At 42.4% G+C, this 15054-nt stretch overlaps 1 protein-coding gene across 1 annotated transcript in view; it reads left to right on the top strand.

The window, feature by feature from the left end:
• SEMA6D (semaphorin 6D) overlaps window positions 1-15054 on the top strand; it is a 751241-nt gene that overhangs the window by 510204 nt on the left and 225983 nt on the right. Inside the window, exon 9 of the mRNA XM_064292008.1 lies at window positions 11414-11444. The gene's annotated coding sequence lies outside the window, so the exon portion shown is untranslated. The remainder of the gene's footprint in view (window positions 1-11413; window positions 11445-15054) is intronic.

The following is a 15054-nucleotide window of genomic DNA, read 5'->3' as shown; positions in this document are numbered from 1 at the left end:
TCTTGGTGAATGGTAAGATGCCTGAGCCCCTTCCCCCTTCTCTGTTTACACTGACAAGTGAGTTCGTTGCTCCAGCTAAATGAGAGTTGAGCTGGCAACACTGATTTACGTGGACACGTGTTCCCTCCGAAAGGTGGCTGGGAGGTCGCATGTGTGCCCGTATCTCCATAGGAAGCACTGCAGACAGATAGCTAGATGCCTAATTAATGAAGAAAGTCCCCTGCCATCTTTGAAAACACTGAGCTGAAGGGTCTCTTCTCCCTGGCTCCTGCCCCATGCACAATCCCAGGTCTGTGGTGGGAGTCAGTCTGGCTGAAGGGTTCCCAAAGGACTGCAACCATGACCCCAATTAAGTCTCTCTTCTCCCTCTCAAGGTTTCCTTCATCCTCCCCTTCATCTGCAGGAGCATCTGGGGCCCGAGCGTCTCCTCTCAGAAGCAAGTGAGGCTTACCTTTCCTAGAGGGCATCGCCTTTCCAGAAAGGAGCAGCTAAGTCAAATGAAACTCCAGTGGGGCTGGCTGCCTAAGGAGCACCCTTTGCCCGTTCTTTTTTCTGCCCCCGGGTTTCAGAGAGTAGTCTGCTCCCTCCTATGACTTCCGGGGAGTTAATGCTTGGTATCATCCTTTCAACCGCCCCCTCCTGCTCTTCTTCTCTTTTGTAAGCCAAGCTCCTCGACTCAGTACAAACAGAGTCGTTACTTGTGGAGAAGCTTTGAGTTAGCACAAGAACTGCACGTATCTGAAACCACAAATCATGAATCTAAGACTGCCGAGAGCCTCCCTTGCAGACTTTTGCAATTGGAGTATGAAGGCCAGCCATCTGGATATTGTCTGAACGGCTGGACTCCATTGTGTGTTCTCTCTGTGAAGGAAGAAAGTAAGATCGTTGGAAGATGTTAGGGTGGGAGTAGGGCTTTAGAAGACAGTTACGCTCAGACATGACCAGTATTTTCTAGAGGATTTGATTTTCCTATTCTCCTTGTAATAAGCCAAATGACAGAGAAGTTTGTCAGTCATGAGTTAAAAGCTTAAAAGTGGTTCTCACTGGAGCAGGGGTGAGGGGTGATCCCCCCCTCCCCCCAAGAGACGTTTGGCAATGTCAGGAGAAAGTTTTGGTTGTCTCTAATGGGGAGGAAGGGGTGCTAATGACATTTAGTGGGTAGAGGCCATAAATACTAATAAATACCCTACAGTGCATGACACAGCCCCCACAATTGGCTGGCCCCAAATGTCAGCAATACCAAGGTGAAAAGCCTTGAAGTAAAGGATCTCTCGTTCACCTGTGTGTCAGTGGAGTCTTGTGTGTTGCTATGACGCTGAGCAGACTAAGATGGACTAATAAGAAAAGCCTGGTGAGGTACTTCCAAAAATTAGCCAGTGAAAAGCCTATGGATCACAGTGGTCTGATCCCCACCTGATCGTGGGGATGGCTCAGGACCCGGCAGCATGTTGTTACTGTGTGCATGGGCTCACCATGGGTTGGAGCCTGTGGCAGCTAATAACAACAACAACTTGTTAGGAATAACCCTGCCCTGTCTGTGGTTAATCATGGGTGTATAGGCTGGCTTAGTCTAATGATGGTTCCCTCTGGGCAGGCTTCCTTCAGGGTTCATGGGTAGAAGGACATCAGAGGGTACCACCTCCAGCACCCCCACCCTGGGTGTCCTCCAAAACCAAAAACCATACTCATTGCTGTCAAGCAGATTCTGACTCATGGAGACTCCATGTGGTATAGAGTAGAACTGAGCTCCATAGGGTTTTCTTGGGCTATAATCTTTACAGAAGGAGATCGCCAGGCTTTTCTTCCATGGCTCTGCTGGGTGGGTTGAACTGTCAACCTTTAGGTTAGCAGTCGAGTGCAAACCATTCACATGCGGCTGCTGGAAAGGGTAAATGGATGGACAGCACTTTCACATTTCCTGCTCCTGTGCTGAGCTGTGTGTTCCTCTTTAATGAGTTTCATCCCTATCTGTGGAGCCCTGTCTTGGTCAAAGACCCTGTCCCCTTGTGCCTCTGGCTCCACTACCTAAGGTAGGAGACACACAAGAAAAGACTGCACTAAATGTTTTATTAACAGTTGTAGGTGAGGGTGCATGTCTCTACCAGCTACTCTGTGTGATAGAGGAGAAGGTGAGGTGGAGGGTAGACTGGCTTTCATGGTCTGACAAATGCTCCTGATCCTACTCAGCCCCTGGGATCCTGAACATGGGCTCTGCCCTGGACTCTGGAGAGAAAGCAAGTGCTCACAATCTCAGCTGTCCTTTCCTTAGCCTGTTGAGCTGTGAGTTCCTTAGCTGTAGTTTTGATTCCCCTTTTAATCCAACAAGATCACTTTCCATCTTTAAGAGATTCTTCAAGTATCTGGTCTGCTGATATCATTCTTTGTTTTTCAGATACTTGATGAATTTATTCTTATATATTTCTTTGGCTATTTCAGTGGAATTTAGGGAGGAATGGAGGTAAATGCATAGGCCCAGTCAGCCTCCTAGGACAGATACTCTGTTCATTGAACTTAACACCCAGGAGGTCGCTGGTGACCTTGAAATAGCAATGCCAGTAGGGTGTGTGTGCAGAAAGAAGGCAGATTGCAGTAGGCTGAGAAGGTTCTAGGAAAGAAAGGTTACCCATTGCTGTGGGACAAACTACCCTGAAACTTAGTGACTTCAACTACCATTTATTATTATCTGTCACAGGTTTGTAGGTTGGCTGGGCTCTGCTGGGTGGTTCTAGATTAGGGCCTCTAATCAGATCTTGACCGGGGCTGGAATCTTCTTAAGGCTCTATTGGGCTGAATGTCTAAGAGGGCTTCTTCACTCACATGTGAAGTGCCTCTGAGAGAAACTGCTAGGGTCTGGGCCTCATTCTGTGTCTCCCACAGCCTCTCCACACAGACAGCTTGGGTTTCCTCACAGTGCAGTAATCTCAGGTTAGTTAGGCATTTTACATGGTGGCTAGCTTTCCCCAGAGTGAATGTTCCAGAAGACCCAGGTGGAAGATGAAAGGCTTCTTATGACCTAAACTTAGAAGTCACACAATGTCACTTTGTGCATTCTTTTGGTCAAAAAGTAAGTCATAGGGTCAGCCCAGATTCAAGGGGAGGGAACTACACAAGGATATGAATACCAGGAGCAGTGTTTCATTGTAGGGCCGTTTTTGAAGATTGCCAACACAAGGGTTAGAAGTAGTTCTTTAAAGAAGTTTATTTTCCAAGGAGTGGAAAGGTTAATGAGAAGTTTTCATTTGTGTTTTGGTCTGAGATATTGATGGGAATTATGTACAAAAAACTGGAAAATATAGGAGAGGTTTGCTAATACGCAGGAAAGGAGCTAAGAGAGGATAGGATTCAAAATTAGAGAGTTTTGCTTTAGATGGTAGGGAAAACACCTTCATTGTATCAGGAGAGAAGCACGCAAGGATGGTTGGAGATACAGCAAATATGTGAATGAAGAATAGGGCACAGTGGTGAGTACAAAAGTTTCAAGATGTTGAGAGAGTTCCTGTGTATAGGTCTCTAATGTTTCTATGTCTAAAGAAGCGAAAGTATTTGCAACACTGATAAGAAGTGTAGAAGGAGAGAGGGCTTGGGGAATGTGAAATTTTAATATAAACACTGGAGAATGGACAAGAGAGCTGACTTCTGTAAATGTACACCAAAAGACCCCAGCATCTGTCAGTATCAAATAATTAATGTGGGGGGAAATACATGGGAGGGAGCATGAAATCTAGAAAGAGTAGCTGCTGGTTCATACTGCTGGTGGCGTTCTTCATGACATTTTCTGCTTTCTCCAGCCCTAAGTCTCCAGCAATCACTGAACTAGATGTTATTTCTGAAATCAAGGTAATAGAAGCTGGGAGAATATGATCATTGTTTCATAAGTACATCTCATTAAAAATCAATGTCTTTACATTTGGTAGACCACAATAGAAGGGTTAGTAGGAAAAGAAAAATGTTCTGAAATAGAGGTCAAGCATCTCATCCAAACACATTAGAGAACAGCTTACTCTGTCATTGTGAACCCATCCTCCCACGGCCCCCTTTACAGCATCCAACTGTACCTGGGTGGTTGGAACACACACGATCTGAGCTGTGAGTTTCCTCTGACTCAGACAGCACAGATTAATTGTATCTCATCATAGAATTTTAGTCATGGTTGGGTCATTTTGCTGATTGACTTGCTGGGTGTGGGTGAGAGGCAGATCCATTTTCCCCATTGTTCATTTCAGTTATGTTAAGTGTGGCCATTTCTGTCAATGATCATGGAGTGAGTTTTTGTGATTAGGCATTTAACCGTATGGTAATTTCAAGCTAAATAGAGTGTTTACAACAAAACCCTTGGTTAGAAGACAGAGGCTTATGTCAAATTACATCCTATGAAAATTACGTAAATAAAAACTTGCATCTAGGAGGGCCCTTCGTGAAAATTATGAAACGATGGTGGAATTTTTCATTGGCATTGTACAGTAACTCCATAAGGGACAAATTGTAACTGTAGTCTGTGATATTATACTTTATATCATACAATTATTCCTCATAACTGCATATACATCACTTGGTTCATTAGGAAATGTAACAATGTTGGCAGTCACAATAATTGTTTTCCTTATCATATTCTTGACAAAGTATCATAATGAATATGAACTTCCAGAATGTATTCACTGATGGAATAGACTCAGCTAGGTGTTGGTTCATACGGTACAGATCATAAAACCATTGGCTTGCCCTTTTCCTCTTCCTGAGAGCCATAGCAGTACCAGTCTACCAAGAGTCCTGGATCCCAGGTTGGTCTAGAATTTCAGGAGCATTCATTGCTCTTTGCCTCAGGATTAGTCAAGGAAAGATCTGTGCCCTCTAGCCAAATAGGGAATTACATGAAAAATTCTGAACATCAGGATCTTAGCTTAAGCCTTTGTGTTTGAACAATTGCCTGGAAAGATGTTTATTATTATTTATTTTTTAAATAAGGAGATGAAAAGCTTAAAACACTAGGACATTCTCCCTTCCAAAAACTTTAAGAAAAAGATTTCAGAATGAAGTAGCATCATAGTCAACTATGCCTGAGGAAATTTAAATTCATCTGTGAGTAGACGACATAATTCACCATCTCCTTCTCAGCAAGAGGGCCAGGTGCTGTTAAGACCTACAAACTCTGAAGGATAGCATTTGTTTCTCTATAGAGCTGAAAGAAGCCCTGGTGGCACAGTGGTTAAGTGCTCAGCTGCTAACCGAAAGGTCAATGGTTCGAACCCACCAGCCACTCCGTGGGAGAAGGATGTCTCAGTCTGCTTCTGTAAAGACTGCAGCCTTGGAAACTCTATGTGAGAGTTCTATTGTGTCCTGTGGGGTCACTATGAGTTGGAATCGACTCGACAGCAACAGGTTTGGTTTGGTTTGGTGAAATCACTATTACAGAGCTCATCTTGGCCAATTCCTCTAGGTGAGAGTAGAAAATTCACTTCTTTTGCCTTGGTCCCAGGTTTTTATTCGCTTCTTTGCTATTCTTCTCCTCCTTCTTTTGCTCCTTGAAGACCACTACCCACTCTGAAAGTAATTTTCCATTTCTGAATTTACCACTTGTCATCCAGTCGACTCCCGACTCAACCCCATATTTGTTGGAGTAGAACTGTCCTCCAAAAGATTTTCAATGGCTGATTTTTTACAAGTAGATGTCCACACTTTTCTGCCAAGGTGCCTTCTGGGTGGGCTCGAACCTCCAACCTTTTTGTTAGCAGCCAAGGACGTTAGCACAAAGGGACCTTTTTCTGAATTTATTGTAAGCAAAATGTGACTAACGATTAAGATATTTTCATCTGTGCTTCTCAGAGACCCACAAGTAAATTGTAAGTAGGTGGTTTATTACAATCATTATCTCCTTGAGAGAATTTACAGAAATAATGTATTCATTCATGTTTTAAATCAACCATTGTTGGGTATCCATCAGGTATTGACACTGTTCTAGACCCTATGCTTTAGGATATGAACTCCCCAGCACAAACTAAGTATTTAATGTTTATCAAATAGATAGTTGTGCCAGCTTCCAGAAAGCTTCTGGTCAAATGAAGGAGGTAGACTTGTACCCAGGAAATTATAATACAGTTTGGTGAGTATTCTAGAATAGGTGGGAATAGCTATAATGGGAACACAAGGAAGTAAGTAACCAAGGAAGTTGTGAAAGGCTCACAGAAGTGATATTTAGGTTAGATTTTGAAAGGTGAGTAGGGGTGTATCAGGTGAAAAAGATGATTAGGAGAAGTGTGTCTGAGTGTGTGTGTGTGTGTGTGCGTGTGTGTGCATGCACGCGTGTAGGAGTATGAACACAGCATTCCAAATAAAGGCTGAAGCAGAATGGTGTGTTCTGGAAACAGTGTTAGCGTAGCTGAGATCGAGAAGATGTCGAGGTGAGGGACTGAAGGGTAATTGAAAAGAAAGATGACAGCTATTGAAGGACTATTTGACTTTCAGTGGGCACTGGCACCAGGGAATCAGATGATGGTCTAGTAGGACATAGACAGAAATCACATTAAAAAAAAAAAGTGAACTCCACTAGTTAGGTGGACATAGACAAGGGGAGAGGGGAGAAGCCCTGGGCAGGACAAGGGAGTTGGGAGACTATTGCAGTGGTTCAGATAGAGTTGATGAGAGGCTGAAGAAGACAGAGGAGGAGCTGTGAGATTTGGAAAAACTCCCCTAAGGAAGAGTACAGACGTTGTGGTGATAGATAACATACGGTGGTAAGCCTTTTTGGATCGTGTGCATGAGAGAAACATCTTAGGGTGGTGTAGAGCAACAAGAGAGAAGGAGCCAGGTTCCTGGATAAATCCTTGGAGCAGAGTGTGCTTCCCAGGCCTGGACCACTTACCTCTGGACAAGTGGTTCTGAAAGTTAGCATCAGGATCACCTGGAGGTTCAGTAGGTAAAGGGCGAGGCTCAAGGAATTTGCATTTGTAACAAGTCCCCAAGTGATGTGATGCACTCCTCCAGAGAAGACACTCTGAGAGCCAGTGTAATGAGAGCCAGAGAAGTTAGCATGTTTAAGCCGCTGGTATTTTGGTCCCCATACATACAGCTGAACCTACCAAATGATCAGGAAGAGAGGAAACCTGGAAGCCGTGGTTTACTCTTCCAGGACAGAGTGGACCCAGTCTCCTCCCTCAGGAAGACAGTCCTCCCACAGTGTTATGCAGGGTCGCCTATGAGCCCGCACTATGCAGTCTCAGGCTTACTCCAGTTTGACTGAACTAACCTCCTTGAGTGCAGGTCCCACGTTCCTCAAGGTTGCCGCTGGGTGGTGGGAGAATGGCAGCGCTCCTAGATATACTGGCAGGCAGGGGTGAGGGGCTGCTTCACAGGCGGTCACAGAATACTTTCTCAAAGTGTGCTACTTAGAACACCAGTTTCGCGAATTGTTAGTGGGTGTCATGTGTAAAAAAGGTTTGCTTGAGTAAGTTTTTAAAGTAAAGATGAAATAAGGCTAAACATTCTTCTGTATTTCAAGAGAACTTCTCTGAATCATAATATTGTTCACTAAGAATATCTGAAGGGGGCTACACTGTGAATACCCCACCACCACAACCCTTTGTTCTAACTCCAGAAAACCCTTTTATTTAGAAGCATCTCAAGAGGTGAGTGTTATATCAAATCCGGTCTAGGAAGTGCTGCTATGAAGAAGCTTGATTAGAAGAACCTTTAGAGTAGTGGCTCTCAAAGACCGCTTCACAGACTGATCCGTGGAAAAGATATTTGAACCCACAATGATGTGGAAAAGGACAATCTAGGATTAAGCTGAACTTTTTTCCGTTTAAGGGTTATCTTTATTTTGAAATTATGTGTTTCCTGTGATTGTGCTGTTAAAATTCTCCTTTTTAGTGAAGTAATATGGGAGATGATAATTTTCCTAATATTCTTATACATGTTTTAAATTAAAAGCTGGCATCTTTACACTAGTGTCTTCATTTTAGCATAATGTATTGTTCTGTTAGATACTTAGATATCATCTGGTCCAAACCCAACGTGCATGGCAAAGAAAGTGAGGTTCTAAAGATGATACAAAAGAAGTGAGAATAATATGTTTATTGTCATTTGTGCAAACTCTGTGTGTATTGGAATAGGCCCTTCCACACTCAAGGACTTCATGGCACCCATTTGGGCACACTGATGCCTTTCATAACATAATTACAACAGGACATTGAAAGATTTGTGCTATCACAAGCAAAACATGGAGTGTTTCATGAATCAGTGGCAAATTAGAACCAGTAGGATGCCATGTGTCCATTTTGGTATTTTTGTGCCAGGCAAATCCAAGACAGTACATAACTGATCATGATTAATTATATTTGCTTACATAGCTCTCTTTGTGGATATTTCCATCTGAACAGTGAAGGGGTAAAAATTAAGCAGACACCTGGGAATTACTCAAACTCACAGCCAAACATTTCCATTAATCTTTCAGATCACCCCCATTTATAAAATAATCCTAAAATTACTTAATCTCTTACTGGGAAAGGACCTTCACCTGAAAAAAATTAAAGGATTAGACTAAATTATTTCTGAAATAAGTCCTGCCAGCTATAAATTTTAAGGATTCTATGACTTACACAAAGTTAAGTAGTAAATGAAAAAAAAAAAAAGAGGCCACATTAATTAATCTATATTACCTCAAATTTCTCCCTTCCTCAGTGATTTATAGTTTACCAATGCGAAATAGTGCTTAAAGCAGGTCAGATACCCCTGTGGAAATTATAAAGAAAAATACTTGCGAGTAATGGACAGATGGTACTTATACATTAAAAACCGAAAACCAAACCCATTTCTGTCAAGCCAATTCATAGTGACCCTATAGAACAGAGTAGAACTGCCTCATAGGATTTTCAAGGAGCAGCTGATGGATTCAAACTGACAACCTTTTGGTTAGCAGCTGAGCTCTTAACCACTGTGCCACCAGAGCTCCACTTATATATTATAAACTATTTTTTTTAACTTAAATAGTCATTATATACTCTGAGATGGGATATTAACTTAAAACACTTTTCCACCCAAATCTTCACACTTGGCGTGGCTGAGATCACTTTTCATGGCTTCCTAAGACTGTTTTTCAAAATGTGATCTGCAGACTACCTAATCATAGTCACTTGGAAAGCTTGCTGAAAATGAAAATTCCTGGGGTCTAGCCCCCTAGACAATATTCTGTCGTGATCCATAAGATTTCCATTGACTAATTCTCAGAAGTAGATGTCAGGCCTTTCTTTCTAGTCTCTCTTAGTCCAGCAGCTCCAGTGAAACTTGTCCTCCGTGGCTGGCACTGCTAGTATTTAAAATGCGGATGGCATAGCCTCCAGCCTCACAGCAGCATGCAAGCCACCACAGTACGAGAAAATGGCAGACAAACTGACAGACATCATGTCTGGTAAAGCAGAGGGCCGACGAAAATGAGGAAAACCCTCAGTGAGATAGACGCAATAGCCGAAGTGATGAACTCAGACGTACCAAAGATCGTGAAGATGACACAGGACTGGGCACATTTCGTTCTGTTATACATACATAAGGTTGCCATCAGTCAGAGCCAATGCTACAACAACTAGCAACAAGAGAAACCCCCTAGAAATTCAGATTTAGTACACCTGGGTCAGAGCTCAAGAATCTGTATTTTTTATAAGTTTCCCAACCTACTCTTTCGTACACTTACCTTTAAATATCACTTCCCCTAAAATATAAGTCATTGCACTGGAGCTTGGTATCATCAGATGCCCAAAAGATACATAGCGGAAGAGTCAGGGATAATAGTAAAAGGGGGTTCATATCAACTCATTCTAGCCAGTAACAAGGAATTAGGTGGGTCTTTCTCTCACCTGTTAGCTCTTCTGAAAGGCCAACAAACTTCCTGCTTAGAGAAGCCTTTTCGTGAAATGTAGTTATAACTTCAAAGCCAACGTGAGGGGGGAAAAAGCTATAGAGGTTGGGAATTTTGGGGGGAAGTATTTGCCTTAAGATAAAGAGCCAGTAACACATACTAACTCAATACTACTTAAAACACATCCATTAGATTTTAAATAAGTAGGAGAGTTGTACCGTGCTTTCAGGTCCTGTTTTTTCTATTTTCTCCCATTTTTGAAGTTCACTGTATTCTTGAATGTTGATTTTCTTTCCCTTTTTTTAATCCAGTCCACTGCTGTGTACAAAGCACCATTTCTGCCCTGAAACTAAGGATGTTCTAGGTGAACTAATCAATCAATTTTTGCCCGTTGAGAAAGAGCACTAGAATACAAAGAATTCCAACCTTTTGATGGATTTGGTAGTTGTTTGTTAAATGCTTGTTTTTAAATGGCAAAACACCACTGAAGCAGTCCTACAGCTTAAGGAGGTGGAAAGTCCCCAGGACTCAGGGAATTGTGTGGAATTTTATAAAATATTTTCTAATTCTGGAGTATGGATCAACCATAACATCACTTAATGGTAGTGATATTATTTTTGATTAAGTCTTCCTAGCCCAAGTTGGAAGAGACACCTCTTTATAATGAAAAACAAATGCTTCTGCAAAGCAAACTGGGGCACAGGTGTGGTATGAGGCTTAACTGAACCTCTAACTCAGCGATGGCTTCTGTACAACGCTATTCAAAATATCTCCCTTCAATTTTCAGACTCTCAGGCTTATGGAAGTAATGAAGTAAGTGATTTATTTGTAGGATGTGTGGCTTCCAACTTGTTACTTCCAGATTCGAGCTGTCACATGACCGAATCTGTTGGTAAAGTGTGCTCTTCCAGCCTTCCTGTTCAAGTACAGAAGTTCACCAAGAGAAATGAGAGAGGATGTTGAATTGCACAAAACAGCGTATCTCCACACAAGGAAATTTTTCTCTCCTCTTTGGAGGGAGATAAAATGACGCGTGCAAGATCTGAGAATCTTCAAGTTGTCAAAGTTAAAAAGAAAAAAAAAGTTGCTGGCGAAATGGACACGAAAAGAGAGAGTGGAGGGAGAGAGTGGGCTTTCTCATTAAAAAAAAAAAATCGGGAGGGTGTAGCAAGGTGTACATGGGTTTTTGTGTGAGAGACTGGCTTGATTTGTAAACTTTAAAGCACAATAAAAATTATATAAAAAAATAAAAAGTTTCAAGACTCCAATGTCGAACCTACCACAATTTTTAACTCAGTCTGTTGGTGGATGCTTTTCCTCAGCTGAATATATTCGTGACTTAATAGTGGAACTAAATAGAGAAATTGGATTCAGGGCACATTTCTAAGTGATTCGTTAGAACCCAACTTGCTTAAAACTCTGTCACTTGAAGCAAGAGGTACATAGAATTAGGGAATGACAAGCTGATTTCTAAATGAACAGGCATAACACGGATGTGCTTAATGCAGTGTTACGGTGGCAAATGTCAGAAGAAACAGAAAATTAACCTGTTTTCTTTTCTTTTCTCAGGCTTTTGACAGACAAACCAACCTTCTCCAAGGTAAGCAACATTTTACCATTCTCCAATTGCTTGGCAAAATCCAGCATAATTTTATTGGCTTTGGATACATTTTTACTGTTTTTATATGGTGTCTCAGAGTCCTGAGTGTGATGTTGAAATGGCTCCAAGAGTTACATTTTTATTGATATCCGTGGTGAGAGGACCATACGGACATGGCTGGAGTGAGGACTGGACTAGACTTCTCATGAGACAGAGAGGAAGAGGGGAGGTCTTGTCTCTGGTTTTCTTGCTTGATTAGCCCTGTTATAAGACAGCAGACTCTTAGTCTCTGATGTTCTAAGACAGAAGGTTGCTTTGGGAGCAGCTATGGCAGGGCCTCGTACCTCTACTGAAGCCTGTTTTGGAAGAATTAAAAAGCAGAGTGCCCCTCAGCGTGCCCCCGACTCTCCAGCTCCACCGAGATCCCTGTGCCCAGGTCCAGCAGAGCAGCATTAGCCAGAGTGGCTCAACGCTCCAGGAGCGCCTGTCAAAAACCAGCCACCGCGGACGTGTTAATCGCATTGCAGGCTGCAGTGGGAACCGCTCGTGTTTCATTAGAAAATCAGGATGCGATTGATGTGCACCATCTGCTTCGTGAATGCAGGAATAACTTTTTGAAAAGGGCACGTTTCCAACTTCTATGTTTCATATGCTGCAGAAGGAAAACCCACAAGCAGCCCTATTTTTAATGAGAACAGTGCTACAGCTAATAGGATTGGGGTGGATTTCCAGGACGTGCCGTTTCTCCTAAGCTACATGTGTTTGCAGCACGTTTGGCAGACTTGTCCTGTTTGGAGGCTGGGCCTCCACTTGACAATCTTACAAGTTCTCCATGTGTTAACTGAGAATAGAGAGAGGCACGGTTGTAGGAGAGCGGCTGGCTTCTTAGCTACTAATTACGGCTGCAGTTTATCAGAAAGACTAGTATTGGAAAATTAGTTCCTCTTATTTACTACGTTACTTTAAGAAACTATGTTTTCAGAGCGCAGAGGAGGTCAGGTTAAGCTTTACTATGTATTGTTTGCTTTTAAAAATATGTATCTTTTAGATGCAGTCACTGTTTGTAAATAATAAGCAGGAACGAATCAGGAGGAAAATATCAGATTTAATATTGATATGGTATATTGAGTCCTTAAAGTATTTATTTTATGTAAACAAAAATACAGCTGTAGATTGTAGCCATCTCACTATCTAGCTGTGAAGAGAAATGGCTACGGATGAGAAAAGTTGACTTACATCAACAATTTCTTCAGCTCCCTACATGATTTTTAGAATTCTATACAGCAACAAACATAGTTTGTGAAGCAACACCGTGCTGTCCTTAACCTCTGGGTAATTGGAGACATCTTCGGCATGTATTCCACAAGTCCAGCTCACACTGATGAAGGCAGCGTAATTACATTACAGGCAATCTCCTCTGAGGTAATCACAGTTGTCGCCATCAATCCAATTAAACAGGATAACCAACTCCACTGAGTCAGAGCCACGAAGCTTTCTGGCTAAATCCGATCTTCAGGATAAGGAATGTGATAGAGGAGTTGGAGAATTTTTATTTACCAAAACACTTTTATATGTGGAAAAGGAATAACAATGTTGAGAGGGAAAGTAATTGATTGAATATTTCAGTGGGCCTTTTTTTCCGACCAATTGGTATCTTTTTTCTAAGCCCAGGAATCAGTCTAGATTGTCAGCACTGTAGCTTCAGGCTCCACAAGATCCTTTTGGAAAGGTTAACATGGTTTCACAGCATCCTAATGGTCCACTCTGCCCATCTGGCATCTTGTCCTAAATCAGCCTACAATCCCATTATTCTTTCAGAGCTCTTCTCTCTTGTTCCACTTAAACATACAGTATACCATTTCCTTAAGTGCATCTGTGCCTTTGCTCTCACTGGAGAAAGTTAGCTCAGTAATCCCTCCCCAGAAGCTTGCGTTGGTTCTTGCCAGGTCCGTGTGGAAGGCAATGTGGAACGTCACTAAGACTTATAGGGGTGTAAAGGCAAGTGGGCAGGAGAAAGATGTGGCAGTCTGCTTCTATAAAGATTGACAGCGTTGGAAACCCTATGGGGCAGTTGTACTTTGTCCTACAGGCTCGTCATGAGTCGGGATTGAGTCGAAGGCAATGAGTTTGGTAATGGCAAGTGAAAATCATGTACTTATCAGAGACTTTACCCCTCTCTATAGGTACAGGCCAAAGTATAAGCCCTGGATAACAGGACCCAAGAAGAAAAAAATGAGAAAGGGCCTGAGAGAAATTGCATATACCTTCATTGGAGGATGGAGCCCTGGTGACACAGTGGTTAAAGAGCTTGACTGCTAACCAAACAGTCAGCAGTTCAAATCCACCAGCCGCTCCTTGGAAACTCTATGGGGCAGTTTTACTCTGTCCTATAGGGTCGCTATGCATTGGAATCAACTCAGTGGCAATGGATTTGGTTTGGTTTTGGGTCATTGGAAAATGGGCTGTGTGAAGATGCTGGTGTGTTTTTTATGGTTATTCATGTGGACGAGATATAGGAGATAAGCTTCTTAGGCAGGGGTTGGGAGGGGAGAAGTTGCTATCTAAGATCAGTGACTCAATAAGTCACCAGTTAGCATTCTCTCTCATTATTCCTCATCCAGGCTTTTCATTTCTAAAACCAGGACCTTCCACCTGTCTTGATCCTTTCCGCTTCATGTGTTTCTCCTGTTCCCCCCAGCCACCTGCGATGCTTCCTGTCACTCTCGATGCTTCTTCTCGTCTTTGTCAATGTAGATACCTCAGAATTTATATTTTTCAGGAAGCCAGTCCACAGAAGCCAGGGCAGGGGGACAAGGAGGGGGCAGATAAAAGACTAAGTATACAGACAGTGACTCCAATTTTATAGTCCACTACAAACTAGCACTGTGATCCTGAACAAGTCATCAAAGCTAGCTGAGTCCTGGTTTCCTCATTTGTAAAGTGAAGATGTAATGTCTGTCCTGCCAACCTCATTTTAACAAATATCTCAAATGAAATTGTATATGTGAAAAATGTCTTCTAGTATATAAAAATTCATATAACCTGAGGGATATGCACACACGTTTATTATATTATTATTAGTATGCCCTTTCACTCTGGTCAGTCCCTTCTGTTGATCTCCCAGCCCTTGCCATTTAAATGGCACTTCTTAAAATAGCCCACTTTTCTTCCCTGGTTTATCATTTCTGCACTGCCTGTTTCACTGTTGACTGTGGAATGTCCTGGAAAACTGTAGGCTAGCACCATGCTGCTTACTTCTTTTCTGTCTTTCCTAACACTTAATTCATGCCCTGACTCCCTCTGATAGGATGAGTTGTTGACATATTTTATAGTGTTTGTTCACTCTTTGGTTTTCCCTCCCACCATTTCAAGTACATGGCCCAGCCTGGGTCTGAAGAAACCACACTGCACTCTGGGGCAATGAGCACAAGAAGGGCCAAGGTGGGAGCCAAGGGCAGGGGTCCTCCATAATGCCTGGGCAGTGACTAAGGCCGTGCACACCCCTGGGAGGTGGAGAGGAAGGCACCACAATAATAACTCAGGTTTTTTTTTTTTTTTTTTTTTTCTTTTTGGTCTGTCTAGTAAGATAAAGAACAGGAATCAAATTAAC

The sequence above is a fragment of the Loxodonta africana genome, chromosome 10 (assembly GCF_030014295.1).
Source record: "Loxodonta africana isolate mLoxAfr1 chromosome 10, mLoxAfr1.hap2, whole genome shotgun sequence".
Lineage (NCBI taxonomy): Eukaryota > Metazoa > Chordata > Mammalia > Proboscidea > Elephantidae > Loxodonta > Loxodonta africana.
This window is presented reverse-complemented; position numbering and strand designations above follow the sequence as displayed.